Source organism: Mixophyes fleayi, chromosome 6 (genome assembly GCF_038048845.1).
Source record: "Mixophyes fleayi isolate aMixFle1 chromosome 6, aMixFle1.hap1, whole genome shotgun sequence".
NCBI lineage: Eukaryota > Metazoa > Chordata > Amphibia > Anura > Limnodynastidae > Mixophyes > Mixophyes fleayi.
The window spans coordinates 33,960,772-33,976,202 of record NC_134407.1 but is presented as its reverse complement, the minus strand read 5'-3'; positions in this window follow the sequence as shown (position 1 = coordinate 33,976,202).

The following is a 15,431-nucleotide window of genomic DNA, read 5'->3' as shown; positions in this document are numbered from 1 at the left end:
TCAATGGAGACAAGGGACAAACCTGTCTAGTATCACTGGAGATGTGGATGGGATCTGACAGGCCCCCATTGAGCCTAATTCTAGCTGTTGGAGACCTATACAATGCTAAAATTCTGTGGAGACAGGATGGGACCAAACCCATATGCTCCAGTACCCTAGTCATAAAAAGCCAATTAATCTGGTCAAAGGCTTTTTCCGCATTAGTTGACAGCAACAGAGCCTGGATACTATTAACTGAGATGTGGTGAAAAAGGTCTTGTCACATGCTTCATGTCCAGGCATGAAACCCACCTGATCACTGTGAACAAGGGATTGCAAGAAGGGTTTAAGTCTATTGGCGATCAATTTCACATAAAGCTTAATATCTGTGTTTAATAAGGATTTGGGTCTGTAGCTGGAGCATTGGCAGGGGTCCTTCCCTGCCTTTGGGATCACCGTAATATACGCTTCCAGATATTGCTTAGAGAAGCTTAGAGCATGCGAGAAACTAAATGGTCTTTAAATACTCTATAATAGGAAATGGTGAATCCGTCCGGGCAGGAGCTACTAAATCTTGAGCAGTAAAGTGTTGCTCAAAGGAATTATGTGCTCCTCAGAATCTTAGGGAAATCACAATCGTTAAGATAGTCAAGTAATTTACGTTTCTTAGATTGTAGATTTCTTTCTGAGTGAGAGGACCTAGAACATTGTATAGCTTTTTATATAGTTACAATGGAAAACCCAGGTAATCACTCTGTCTAGGTGTCAGATTTCACCTGAAGTATCTTTGATTGAATATAAGTCAAATAACTTTGAGCTACTATATGTGGAGTGTACTTGCGAAAAGAACATGTAATTTTGGTGGTCATGAAACAACTGTCTTACCCATCTGGTGTCCCTGTATCCCACAAGATTTTAATAAATAAACAAGTTATTGCTGTATCTTTGTCATTTAAATGACCTTTATTTATGTGTTAATGTATTCTGCAGATGTAAAATTAATTACACTAATAGACAGCAACAGAGAAGACCCAAAGAGTGTGCAAATACTAAAAAAAGCAATGGCCACTCAACCCTGAAGTTCCTTTAAATTAATAGTCTAACTCGGGATTTCTGAACGCACCACCATCCCCCCACTTACTCCGTCAACTCTCCCCTGATTTCCTGGTATGGATGTGCTAGTGATGGCTTTGCCAAAAATGTATATATTAGTGACTTATTTCCCCTCATTCAATAGGATATTTAATGACATTTAGTTTTTAGTTTGTTACAGCCTTATCACGGAGGAATTTTTAGAAGGGATCTAACAAATAATTAATAGATAATAAATAGAAGATTTGAGCAAGCAAATAAGTGAACTGTTTCTTGTAACCTGAACTAAAATCCAGGAACAAACTTTTTCTCCACTATCATCTACAGTTAATTAGTTAGGGTAAAACAAAGAAACAAATGTTAGTCTTTCATTTCCTGTGAGGAGTGAAGTACATTTCTGTTGTTGACACAATCCTCAATGTGACCTTGGTTTAGACACTTTCAATGGCTTCCTCTCAAAAAAACTTACTGGAAGGAAAGTTATTTAAATCATACACAAACTATAGTGAACTGCTTCCTGCTATACAGCTGGTTCATGCCCTCCTGAAACTTTTATTGAATACACTAATATATTAAACATCATAGAATTCTTAAACATTGGTTCTATAGGGTATCCTGTTTAAGAATTCTATGATGTTTACCTAAAATATATGTTTATCAGATAGACCTTAGTGATTACAAGATAGTAAAAAATAACTTTTCTTACGACAGGAACCCAGTTATTTTTGTAGAAAAAAAAGGGAACATTCAAAATAGACAATTGTTTTTATTTAGTTATTTTTTATATTTGTGGATTTCTCATCAGCCTGATTTCGGCTGTGTACACACTACAGTGTTTTCAGATGATTATTGGGCCAATCAAATGATAAACGACTGTTCAGCCCGATATCACATTAACGATTGATGAACGATTATCATTCCAAAGCAAACCGTATCGTTTCATTTGACTTTTAAACAGGACTAAAAATGTCACTCAAACATGGAACTATATCCTCTGCAGTGTGTGCGCACTCACGACGAGCAGTATCCATAAATCTCTATGGAGTGTGCAGAGTCACAATCTTTTCAGCCAGTGGTTAAGACCAGGGGAGGGCTGGCAAATTTCAGCCCGTTTTAAAGGAAAAAACATGCAGCTGGCCCAGTGACCCAGCCCAAGATAGCAGTCTATGGGACCGGCCCCCAGCCCAGTCAGCCTCTGGTTATGACAGATGAAGAGCACAGAAGGTAAATCATGTAAGACATGTATAGTGTGCCAGGAATTGGCATACTAACCGGGACTTTTTTTCTTCTGTTGTTGGTAAGATCGTTAAAGATATGGCATCGGGGGAAAATTTCTGTAGTGCGTACCTAGCCTTATATTGATACATTATCATTATATACTTTTAGGACTGACCTTTTCTTTGTTTTCTCTATTTGCTATATTGTGGGGCTAGCAGTATTCTTATTTTTGATATAGCAGTTACAATTGTTTATATAGTTTTTTTAGGGCCATTGTTGGAATCTTTTTACATGATGTTAAGTCTTAATTTGACTGTTTACTGCAGCAATTGTAAATAGTAAAGTGTGGTGGAGTACTTCCTGCCTGCTCCATCAATAACAGAGCCACATTACAGATAAAGCCACATCTGACAGCCTTTAGACAACAGCTACAGGAGTGCTGACATAGGACAAAGAGCTTACTTAGCATGCCAGTTACACGTCATGTAATATCCTTCCTTCTGTGGCTGCAGCAATCTGTACAGAACATGATTGTTATGGAGGAGGCTACACACCTATCACTCAGACTTTGGCTAATGTACTGACCCTACACATGCTTCCCTATTTTAGAGCGAAGCAAACTGAAGTAATGCCATGCTCTTAGGGATTTTTATTGATCTTTGATATGCTTTCTGCAAGGGGATAGGACAGATCTAGTAAGGCTTACCACTTCTGGGAGAGGACAGCGGGAAAGTAGGATCTTGGTATAAAATGATTGGGATTATGCATAAAACTTTAAATCATTAAAGAAACTTATGTTAGTCAAATATCACAGATAAAGTACATATAGGAGCACCTCACTGAGTGATTTTGAAGAAGCACATTGATTGCCATTTATGAACCACAAGGTAATAATCATTTACATTTTACAGTAATTGCATGATCCTAATTATGGTTAAAGAGAAATGAACAACAAAATCAAAAAGATATAATGAACAGTTTAAACATTTCATGGAAATGTCATGCTTATCCTACTCAGTTCATATTATTGTTGTATTTTTAAAGCTGATCTTTTATTGACAGTGCAGGATATTAATCAAAGATTTAACATTTAATTCCACTATAGAATTGTGGTTGGCAATGATAAATAGGGTTTATATTCTGTCTTGGATCAGAGAGAGCTAACCATAAATAACATGTATTTGGAATGGTGACAGCAAGATTAAAGACCTAAATCAACAAATAATCAAAGCTTGATTAAAATAATTCTAAAATGCTGCTGCATTAATTTCATACCTTATTTCAGCAAGGAGAGGTGCAAAATGTACTACAAGTACATCAGATGAGTTCCTGATGATTTTCACAGTCCACACTCCCTTCCCCCTTGCCAATATCCATACTGCACTGTGGTAATCACAAGCATTGTAAGATGCCTGATAAATGGCAGTCTATAGGCCGGAGTAGGCCAAAGCTGTGACCTCGGTTAGTAATGTGGCTGCGGGGACTACCCTACTTACAGTTTTAATGTTAGACAGACAGTGCATCCCTAACACACTATGACAGCATGTTCGCTCTAACCTTCAAGTCAAAGAAAGCAGTGTGCTACTACGAGTGCATAACTCGAGAAAAAGGAAAATTATTATCATACATCATCATCATCATTACCATCATTTATTTATATAGCGCCACTAATTCCGCAGCGCTGTACAGAGAACTCACTCACATCAGTCCCTGCCCCATTGGGGCTTACAGTCTAAATTCCCTAACATACACTCCACAGACTAGGGTCCATTTGTTAGCATCCAATTAACCTACCAGTATGTTTTTTGGAGTTGCCATAATATTCTTTTCCTGGACATTACCTAGGTCAGCACTTAGCTCTGGATATGGGTTGGGTGCGATATGGTGACAGTGAATGTCACAATGTTTAAAATGTTGACATTGTGACTGTCAACAGTAAGGAATGTTGACAGTCACAATGTCGACATTTCAAGAGCAATGCCAGCGGGAGCTGGCGGAACCTAAGGGAGGGGGTTTGCTGATTTTTTTTTGCAGACCCCGTCTTAATTTCAGGGGTGTGTGGGGGTGGGTTGGCTGACATGGCAAATGGGCAAGAAAACAAAATTAAGGCAAGCATGATAAGAAATTTGCCATTTTCTGGCTATCGCATATAACCCATTATCTCTAGATAATACCAAAGCAATGGAATTCCAAGCCATATCTCAGAAATCAATAGTGTGTTTAATTAACTAGGAAAGTAGACCAAAAGCCTGTCCTAACAAAGTGAAAGCAAAAGAAAAAAGACTGGGGGCTAGATTTACTAAGCTGCGGGTTTGAAAAAGTGGGGATGTTGCCTATAGCAACCAATCAGATTCCATCTGTCATTTTGTAGAAGGTACTAAATAAATGAAAGCTAGAATCTGATTGGTTGCTATAGGCAACATCCCCACTTTTTCAAACCCGCAGCTTAGTAAATCTAGCCCATGGTCTATGATGTTTCTTTTATTTAATTAGAGGGTTCTTCATTCCTACAATGGGAAGAGGGAACTATACCCTGAGGCAGTGGATCCCAAACTTTCTCAGTTCGAGGCACCATCAGGGTCTCCAGAATTTTTTTCAAGGCACCCCTAAGTCAAAATAATTATCAAGTAGTCCCCCACCTTGCTTACCACTGGCACTGGCACCCCTGTGAGATCGCCGCGACGCCCCAGGGAACCACGGCGCAGAGTTTGGGAACCACTGCCATGAGGTAATGGCTGATATGGGATGGATGGGGAAATTAGGGTTCGGGGAGTGGGTGCTGTTTTCTGCAGAAAAAATAAGACTGCCTGGAGGTCTCTTTTAATGAAACAGTAGATTGACAGCTCTAATTTCCCAAGCCACAGGCATTAACCAGTACTGTGAGAATGCAGCATGCAATATATACATCAAAACAAAGAGAAATTCAGCCGATCCAGCCTAACATCTGTAAATGACTAGCAACCACCTATGATCACCCAAACAAACAAAATGACAGCAGTCCAGATCAGTGTGCCCCTGACCATTAGCAGAATCATTTATCAAACTAATCCCAAATCCATCACTAGTGGCTGAGCAAAATCATTAGACATTACCACAGTATTTGACAGTTACCTTGTCCATTTACTTCCCACACTCATTTTTTACATCCACCCAGTTATCATTAACACAAGGAAAAAGCAAGCTTCCAGTTTCCGTGGAAACCACCACATTGCAAAAAAAAGTAAATCTATATTTCATTCTCATTGTTCCATTTAAATTAAATCCTTTCATAAGGTAATTTGCTGTGGCACTCTAGCTGATGAACTAGAACTCACAACATCTACTGCCTCCCAGGATTTGTGGTTGAAAGCAGATGAAGACTGTTTTAGATGACCACCATACATTACTCCAATGTCCTACAGTATGTATATTAACAAAACGAAATAATAGCCATTGTGTTCTCCCTCTATGTCTCTGTATGATTGTGTGTGTGTGTGTGTGTGTGTGCGTGTGTGTGTGTGTATATATATATATATATATATATATATATATATATATACAAAAAGATATACCAGCAGGTAGTTTAATGCTTCATGCATTTAGTACTCAAAAAGGAACAATACAAGAGCTACACAAAACTAGATTACGTTATAAGAAAGAGTTTTAAAATAGTACTGAAAAAATATTAAATACTACCTGACAAAAAACGAAAAAAAATAAAAAATAATGTACCAACAATAGAAGTTACATGGCAACACATACATTATTGAATCACAATAGGAATTAAATTTAAATATAGGCAATAAAAGAGTACAAATTATTAAGACATTACACAGACAATGGCAAAGTAATAAACAACAAATATTATAAAAGCTGCATAATGATAAATGATTTATATCAATATCAACAGACAGTTATCTAGGCAAACCCATGTGTGTGTGTGTGTATAAAATATTTATTTTATGCTACTATCAAGATAATAATAGTGACAGGTGCATAGTGATGGGTCCCCCTTCACTCGGTTCCATTTCACGGCGGTCTTTAAGCGCACGCTGGATGCTTTGGGCTTGAATAGCGCAGAATTTGGCACACATTCATTTAGAATAGATGTGGCCATGTCTGCGGCTGTGAATGGGGAGTCAGGCCCATATATTCAGCAGTTAGGCAGATGGAGGTCAGCTCCATATCGGCAATACGTGAGACCCCTCTACTCTCTTGAACCTTTTTCAACCTCTCTCCCTGGGTGGACACAGGACTTTGTTGCTTGCTGCTCTTGGGTGCAGGGGCGCAAAGGGATTTCTCCGGATTTTCCCTCTAAATTGGGTCTGATCGGCTATTGGCATCACAAGGTTTTAACAGTTTTTACCTTCGCCTGTTTTGACCGACCCCTTTTTGTATTCTTCTCTTCTTTCCTACCTTTTTTCTCTCTGTTTTCCTTTTCCTCTTAGAGTGGGTCTCGTTTGTCATGACATGCGGTGGCTTTTGTGCATAACTGGCCTATGGGGATGCTGTGTTGTGTTGTGGTGCTTTAAATGTTTTTGTTTGCTGCCTTACAGTGCATGGAAGTCCGCTGAAGATCTGGGTGCTGGGTCCCTCGTTTGTCCATTGGGCTGCTTTACACCAAGCAGTGGGTAATGCAACTTCGCACTGCAGGGTCAATTATCTAGTTGGGTACATTTTTTGACTTTGAATCTGTCGACACTTATCCTGTTGACAACAAAATGGTGACAGGGTAAATGTCGACAGATTTATTCTATCCACATGTTTAAAATGTAGACATTGTGATTGTCGATAGTAGTAATGTCGACAATCACAATGCCTTTAAGTGACTGTTCCAGTCATTCTCAGGACTTGGGATTCCTGCGCTGGAGGAGAGAGTTGCTGGGACCAAAGTGAGAATTAGCTCAGGTTACCTGGGGAGCGCCGTGGCATGTGGCTGAATGGCTGCAAAGAATTCTGGCTTGACTGGAGGGAAGCTGGCTTAGGACTTAAAGATAGAGATTTGCATGAGGGCTAGTGTGAGGGCCAGTCAAAATGGCAGAACGGGTTAATCAAAGGGTTAATCAAAACAAAGCCATCTGGTATATCTAAATATAGCTGAAATACCCCAAAATATATCTCAACCTCATTACTATCACAAAGTCTTGCTACCACGTGCCAAGATTTACTTGAAATCTTTAATTATTCCCTGACTGGTCTCAAAATGGAATCACAACCTAATTTAGACAGATATACTGTAAACCAAACAATTCCCTGCATAAATGTATTGTTTATGGCATGTTGGGAGGACTAATAGGCATTTAAGGACCATGTGGGGATGTCTAACCTGCATGGAAAGGGAATGTAAAGAGGTTTTATGGAATATGAAATATGCGGACGGTCTGGGGTGCATGTGGGCAGATATAAGGGACATGGAAAGGGCACATGGGGAGGTCTGATGAGCATGTAATGGACATGTAAGAAGGGCTGCCGTTCGGTTCCGGCCCCTGATGACGCGAGTGGTCGCATCATCGATAGAGGCGTGGATAACTACCAACGGGGGAGTGGACAACGGTTGAAAAGGCGTGGCCAACTAGCATAAGTGCCAAGAGAGGGGAGCGGTCTTCTAGCCGGGACCCGGGAGGGAAGAGATGGTCTTGGGTCCCCGGCAATTGTAAAGGCAAAAGTGGCAAGTACCCTTGTAAGCAAACTTGCTAGCCCAGTGGTGGAAGTTATAAACAGGGATTGGAGCCCAGCAAGGGCAGCAACAGACCCACATTACCCTGTGAAGGGTGGTAAGCAAGGAGGTAAGAGCCTCCAATTATGCAAAAGAGCCCCGTAGTGAAGAATAGGGCTGCAAAGGGGATCCCCACCTTTAGGGATACCCAGAAGTGGCACCCGTGCAGAATGAGAGAAAGCATGGAGAGGTGCAGCACTGGTATGACAGTGGGCAAGATTGGGAGAGTCCCCCACTACACAGACAGAAAGGTAGAGCCTTTGGAGGTGAAGCTGCTGGAGAAGTGTGTCTGAGAGAGAGAGGCATAGATGAATGGCAGGCAGAGACCCTGGATAGGGGTGAGTGAGTGGCAGCTGCCACGGAAGCTCATTTGTATGACAGCAGGGGGGGAGAGACCCTGGATAGAGTCCCGATGAGTGTCAGAGAGAGAGTTCATGGCCAGATGCCCTGTTAGACTGATTCATGTGTCCTAAGCAGGAGGGAAAGTGCCATGTGTAACAGTATGGTTGGACCCTGCGGAGTACTGTGAGTCAGCAAGCCAGTGTGTGACTATGATGAGGGGATGCAGAAATCCCTGACAACTGGGATGTGCAACAATTATAAAATATTCTGAAAGTGTTCCCCCAAATAGGTAAATACAGCTTCAGCAGAGAGATGAGGGGAGGTCCCTGGATAATGGGAAATTACTCTGTACAGCAGTAGAAGCCCCCTTGAAAAGCACCCCAATACTTGAGGGGGGAAATCACTGCATGAAGGCAATGTGGCTACAAGTTGAAAAGGAGGGTCCCCGACATAGGGGATGCTGCACACAAGCGTAGTGCGAGAACCTCTGGACCATGCCTACCATCTGCCTGTGTATATGATTGGCTCTGCTGATGCTGTGTAATGACTGTTCCTACAACATCAGGTGCGTGAACTGTCAGAAATATTTTACTGCTGCAAAGTGTGTGCTGGAGGAGTTAAAGTGATCATATAACCTTTACCTGCAACAGTTATGCTCTTTTGTGCTGAAGGAAAAGAGGAGTTGTAATAAAGTTTTATCTTGTTTTGGACTGAGTTGGCCTGGCGCACAACAGTTCATTGCACTGCACCACACCACTGCACTAGAGTCTGCCTACATGTGACTGTGTTAAACACCCGTGTATTTGGGGGGGGTCCTCTGGTATTGGTTGCTAGTACCCACGAGGTAGCCGGGGTAGAACATACTGACTGTAATTTGCAATATGGCCCACAGAGCAACCCTCCACACACATGTTGAGGTATGTGGGGATATAGAGAGAGGTCTGATGGGCATTTAAAGGGCATGTGGGGAGGTTTGATGGTATGTGGGGAGATCTGAGGGGCATGTAAAGAGGTTTGGAATGTAGAATCTGAAGTCCTGTGAGAGTCTGAGAGCATTTGGGTTCATTTTGTGGCAATTGGGGGTTCTGAGGGGATGTGGGTCTATTTTGGAGCATGTGGGAGGCCCGAGTCGCATGTGGCAGAATTTTTGACCAAATGAGGGGCACAAGGGGACATTTTAGGATGAGTGAGGTAGTTTTCGGGCTGTTTTTCCTCAAACTTTTATTAATGATAGTTAACAATGATAGTTAATAACGTGTGGCATTTATAGATGTATGAATTACATACTGCAAGTGTCGTAACTAGACATTTTAGTGCCCTGGGTGAGACAGGGCATCGGCCCTGCCTATCTTAGTGGGAATGACATTTGCCAAATGGGTGTTGCCAACCTAATGTGGGGGTGTGGCTAGCACTTTACTGAAAGAATTCTGCTACACATATTTGCAAATGCATGAGAGAGAGAGAGAGAGAGAGAGAGAGAGAGAGAGAGAGAAAGAGAGAGAGAGAGAAAGGAGTGTCTGTGTGTGCGCACAAAAGCTGTCACGCTGATAAGAGGTTAAAAAACTTTTTGGGGATCTGACAGGGGAACCCCCCTTCCCGCAGTAGCACAAAAGGAAAAAAAAAAAGGAAGGGGGTAGGAATCCCCTCTTGACCTGTATTCCCAGCTGAGGACCTAAGTACACAACACCCAAGTGTATCATAAAATGTACATCCGTTTAGCCCACGCTATATTTAGTATATCCCTTTACTGTATACACAGTGTGGAACTGTTTATAAATTTGAAACTACATCTCACCCCATAAGCAGTCGCTGCGTTCTCCCCACCCCACAGATGTACACTTACCTATAGCATTTTGGGTCACCACAAGGTACCAACTGGCTCCCACATTCTTTCACACCTACATGTCTGATGTTACACTGAATTCCTCGCACAATAACAAAGGAAGCTAATTGTTGCCTTAAGCAAATTCTGCAGAGTGATCTTAGTTTACCTGTCAGAAAAAAGAGGGTTTTGTTATAATGGATTGGTCTGGTGGCAAGTTTACCCCCACTAGCACCATTTGTAAAAGTCCGCACAATAGGCAAGGAAAGAAGGGTTTGCGTACAGTTTATCTCCTTAAGGCTGTCCGTACTAGGATTAGGAGACTGAGCATGGTAGGGGCTGAGCAACTGCTGGCATAGGAGACGGATGAAGTATAAACATGGGAGAGTGCCAGCATAAGGTGCAACGGTGGAAGACAGCAGGAAGGGGTGAGGGCAAGAGACTGTCAGTATGGGGTGTAAAGGTAATAAAGTAGACATGGGGTAGGGTTAGGAGATTGTCAGTATAGAGGATAAGTCTACAAAACTGTCCACACAAGGTGTAGAGGAAGAGGCTGGCAGTATAGTGGGTAGGTGAACTGGCAGCACAATGAGGAAGGGAGGGTGACTTACCCATCTTTTACCTGGGCGACGGCACCGCCCGCACCTGCCTAGTTACGGCTCTGCACACTGCGTGATCTGAGTTATGTATTAATTCATTTATTGCTTGGTTTTCACTATTTCATGTACCTATACATTTTCCAAACAGGCCCCAACATTCCAGGATCCAGGCAAAAAATCAGTAGCAGGTTATGAAAGCTGCAATGACAGGTAGGAGAGAACAACACAGCCCAACAACAGCCTCATTATTTAGCACTCCTACTTTTATTTCCTAGCCTCTCTTGCTCTCTCTTCTGCTCTTTTCTTCCCCTCTCCCTTGCTGTCTTCTATCCCCACCTCCTCACCTGTGTTTCTATCTTCCATCCTACTCACATCATCCCTGCTACTTTCACTGCTCCACATCTTCTCCAAACTGTTGATATTTGTTCCTATAACAACCTTAGCAAGATAATGGCGTCTTTTTGTGATAGGATACAAATGGATTATTTTTTTTATTTATATGGGCTTATTTTTAAAGTGGATTATATTATGCATTATTATGAAAGTGTAAGATTTTATGTTACACAATGTTTGAATGAAAATGTTTTTGATTGGCCACCAACCCTATAAAAAGTTATAGACATTACTATTATCCCTCTACTTTGAGAAAGATCCCACTTAGGATGGAAACGTGTTGGTAAAGGAGAGGTGTGCAGCTATAATTATGCTCTGAACTTACCGGTCACAATTCCAAACACATGGAGAGATCCTAGGACTTTATAATAGCTATTCCTAATTCCTCTGTCTGGTGATATTGTCTTCCTTATGTCTGCCAGGAAACCTTGCTGCACTCCCTCGCTGGGGATATATGTTCTTATGAAGTATTTTAAAGGTTAATGGAGTTTTTAAGATTTTTAGAAAAATATTAATTTTTAAGGGTAATGCGCCTATATTTTGCTTTCTTATTCTCTTTTTGAGCTATGGTTATACACAGCTAAAAGAGTTTAATATAGAGGAAGAGTTTCGAATAAAGCTACGAGAGATATTTATGATTGACAACATAGATAAAAACTTAAGTATACACACAAAGAGGGTGTAATTAAGATATGGTGATATAATCATCCAAGTACACCTGTTTATTTGGTGGATGCACAACACAGTGGGAATGAAGCATGCTTGAGCGTGTTACTGTTGTTTATTTATTGGAGACTTACTTCCCCATATGTTATATTCTCTTTCATGTGAGATTTATGTCTGATTTACAACACAGGAGGATAAGGATCCTAATATGAAAAATCAAGATCTATATATATGATAATATGCTTCTGAGAGGTGGACTTTTTACCCATGTTTTTTTTAACAGTGTGTGCACCCCTCGAGGGTGATATATATTATTTTTAATTTGTACATTTATTGAGTTGAGACGAGCCATTCCCTATGAGATAGACGTTAGCCCCAAGTATCTATTATACCTTTTTATATATCCATTTTTATTTGCCTATTTGCTTTGAATAGCACATATGATATTATGCTGAGGAACATAAAATTACGCATCCCCTGAAGAAGCCTCTTTCTCGACCCACAGATCCATGCACTTCCCATAAAGACACTCTAGTATTCACACAAATAGGCACATAGGTCACAACACGGAATATGTGCTGCAGGGGTTATTTTTTTTTGCATGTACAAAATTATTCTTAGTATTTGCTACCTATGTCCAAAAAGACGCAGACTATATCACATGGACCTCAGCAACTTTTACTGGAGGTTGCATTCCTCTTATATGAATACCAAAATTCACCCCACCCCCCACCAAAAACAAACAGTGCTTGTAGGTTTGGTCTATCATCATCATCATCGTCATCATCATTTATTTATATAGCGCCACTAATTCCACAGTGCTATACAGAGAACTCACTCACATCAGTCCCTGCCCCATTGGAGCTTACAGTCTAAATTCCCTAACACACACAGACACTAGGGTCAATTTTTTAGCAACCAATTAACCTATCGATTTGGGAAAATGAGTTCTTCAAGACATCATTCTCCATCCAGATCCAGGACTAGTGAGTGAGTCACATTTATTAAGATAGTGCACTGACTGATTGGACTTTGGTTACTCTTAGAGGGAATTCAATTGCCCGCAATGTGGTGCGCAGACATCGCGCCACGCACATTTCCGGCAATTACTGTACAAATTTCCTTGCACCTACCCCCACTAGCACCATCTGTAAAAATGTACACAGCTAGTAACCCATGTAAATATAACATCACTACCTACAAATGGTGAGTGTAACAGAACAGCTCTTATAAGAGTAAATTAACAATACACTATCTATATTAAGACACTGCTGTGTTCCTTGAACAAAATATGAAAACACCAGCTATACCCTAATAGAAGTGTAAGCAGCTCCTGGTAGGCTGGTGAAGGAGCTTGGTGGTGGCAATGATCACCCACTTAAAATGGTGGTTACCTAACTTCCAATGGGCGGAGCTTCTATCGTATCTGTATTTTAGCCAAGCTCTGTATTTGGCTTCTCTATCTCACTCCATCTACCCCTCTGGAGGGACCCGTTTTGCCATTTAACTTCACCTTTGGTGGTAGAAATGGTTGAGACAGATAAACTGCCAATAATTCGGCATACCTAGCTGCATATACATCCACGGAGTCCGGCCATATGAAAAGTGGCCTGTACAAACAGTTTTCTGCCAATCTGCCTAAACGCTCATACTGTAAAATAAGCAACTCACACTGCCAGCAAGAGACCTCCAGACTGACAGGCTGCCCTAGAGATAGCTACAGAGTGACTACAAGGAGGTGTTGCCTTTTCCCCAGTGTGTCAGTGCCTTCATGGACCCTAACCCTAAGCATACTTCTGGGCTGGAAAGTCTCCTATCCTTTGGTGGTTGGCCGACAATCAATGTGGAGAAGGGCCCTATGGCCCAAATGTTAAGCAGGGCATCTACACTACACTGAGACACATTGGGCCAGTGAGATCAAGAATTGGACACGGTGCAAACATGGCTGCTGGAACTGAAGCCTGTGCCTTACCTCCATGATGCCACACGGCTCCATCAGCCATGTCTGGTCCCCTCGGCTGCGGTACTCTCAGCTTACCAAACCTGCTGAATTGCCTGGGGATCTTGCCGCTGCATCCCTCCCCGCTGACTGCCGAAACTGTGACCGTGATGCTCTTCTGTGAACAGAGCCGCGACAACCTGGTCATATCTGGGTTATTTGGGAATAGACCCATGATATCATTGAAGGGGGTGCATGGCTGGGTACTTATATTGTACTGACTCCATACGTTGCCCGCCTAGATACCTGCACTGACCCTTTTCTCTGTTGGCTATGGGTTGCTCTGTAGAGTGGACCCCACTGATTGCTGATTAGTACTACCTTGACATAGACTGTATACTCCTTGGCGGCCACTGGGACACAGGTGGATAGTGGTTGTGTGGCTGGGGGCCACACCCACAGTTCTGTGATATAAACGCTATTTGTTCTACCAACTGGAGGAATGTTGTGGTCATACAAAGGTGGCCTCTTTTGCAGGGCATCCAGATAGGGACAGAAAGTATCAAGATCACCACGTTTGTAGATGACAAATTGCTATATATATATCCAAACTGGAGGCTTCCCTGGTTCCTCTGATGGAGAGAATTAAGGAATTTGGTTCAGTGTCAGGATTTAGGGTCAACTTTGATAAATTGACGGCCCTGTTTCTTGGGAAAGGCCAGCTTAGATCGAAGTGGGCGGAGAATCTTCAACTACGATGGGCGAAAAATTTAGGTATCAAACTTCCTAGGAATCCGGCCACTCTCTATGCACTTACTATTGGCAGTATCATCAATGACATACGGAAAGAATTGACAGAATGGGAACACCTCAATATTTCTTATCTAGGTAGAGCAAACCTCCTGAAGATGGTGTCCTTTCCAAAACTGCTGTATCCTGTACAGACATTACCCTTACTTCTCACAAAATCCGATGAATATCTTGTTAATTGTCTATTTCGCACTTTCATATGGAAGAGGAAACGCCCTTGTATTACTTTCATTAAACTCCAACAATCTCCAACCAATGGGATATCAACTTCCCTAATGTGATTCCCTATTGTTATGCTGTCCACTTGCGATATCTGAGAGACTGGCTTTCACATTGTAATATATACACTAATTTGGCACTCGAGCGGCAATTCCTCCCATCCTTAGTTATTATTGTCTTCCTTCACCTCCACAATCAGGAAATCCAGACACATATAATGGACATCAGTGAGGAAAATTTGTCATATCATATGACATAGATTCCACCTAAACCCATATAATTCTATACACTTACCCCTGACTGCTAACCTTGATTTTTAGGAAGGCATGGTGGCTCATCCCTTCAAGGCTTGGGAATCAAGGGGTTTGCACTCAGTGAGCCAATTAATGGATATATCTTCTAAAAAGTCACTCTGATTTAGCCAGGCCATCGAGCGATTTTCATTTTTGGGCCCAAGTGGCTTAACCCCTTCCCCCGCCAAAAATAAAAAATTTCATACTACAATATTCTCTTAAAGAGTGATTTAAATTATTCTTCTATCCAATCTGGCCTTACCCAATGGTTGAAACATTTCCCCCACTCGAATAATAATATTTTCCTCAAAACTCTCAATACCTCCATTAAACTACTCTCTGTGTATCAGCATAAGTGAAGATT